The 755-nt window shown below is 50.3% G+C and overlaps 1 protein-coding gene across 1 annotated transcript in view; it reads left to right on the plus strand.

Annotated features, from left to right (window-relative positions):
• Positions 1-755, plus strand: part of sept5b (septin 5b) — a 6,873-nt gene that overhangs the window by 1,002 nt on the left and 5,116 nt on the right. The window lies entirely within an intron of this gene.

Below are 755 nucleotides of genomic sequence, written 5' to 3' on the forward strand. Positions count from 1 at the left end.
GTCATCTTGCCTCCCACCCACTCCCCCCCCACACCCCTCCCGGTCCAGGCCGTTTGATGCTGTGTTGGAGGGCTGAGTCAGGCCCAGTCTGGATCTGGGGTTTTTGTGATACTGTACGTGTGTGTGGGAGTGACTCGCAAACAAAATGTCGATATGGACGAAGTACACCCCACGCAGCTCCATATGTCCACTCAGCTCCCGAAAAGTAGTCCCGCGTAACGCTCTCTGCAGCAGAGAACCTGGTGATAGACCCAGGACCAGCGTCTACGTACTACCGTCCCCCCATAGACAGCGGCCTGGACTATTTTCTGACATTTTAGAGACTAAAACTAATCGATTCATTACAAAATCCTTTCAGACTTTCAGAATAAAAGCCCTGTGGTGAGACTTCTCTATGAAAACACTGGAGACTTTCAGAATAAAAGCCCTGTGGTGAGAATTCTCTCTAGAAATACTGGAGACTTTCAGAATAAAAGCCCAGTGGAGGGACTTCTTTCTAGAAGGAGTTGGGTTGGGAATCGGATCGGGTTGCTGGTTCAAGTCCTTGTATGGGTCTAAGTACAGATTGTGGACTGGTAGGTGTAGAGTTGCTAGTTCACCACGCTCTTGAGCAAGGCACCGAACCCCCCTCTCACAAGGACATCCGTCCGTGTGTGTGTGTGTGTGTGATTGTGTGAGTGTGTGAGTGTGAGTGTGATTGTGGGTGAGTGAGTGCGTGTGTGTGTGTGTGTGAGAGTGTGTGTGTGTGTGTGTGT

This window comes from Etheostoma cragini, chromosome 16 (genome assembly GCF_013103735.1).
Source record: "Etheostoma cragini isolate CJK2018 chromosome 16, CSU_Ecrag_1.0, whole genome shotgun sequence".
Classification (NCBI taxonomy): domain Eukaryota; kingdom Metazoa; phylum Chordata; class Actinopteri; order Perciformes; family Percidae; genus Etheostoma; species Etheostoma cragini.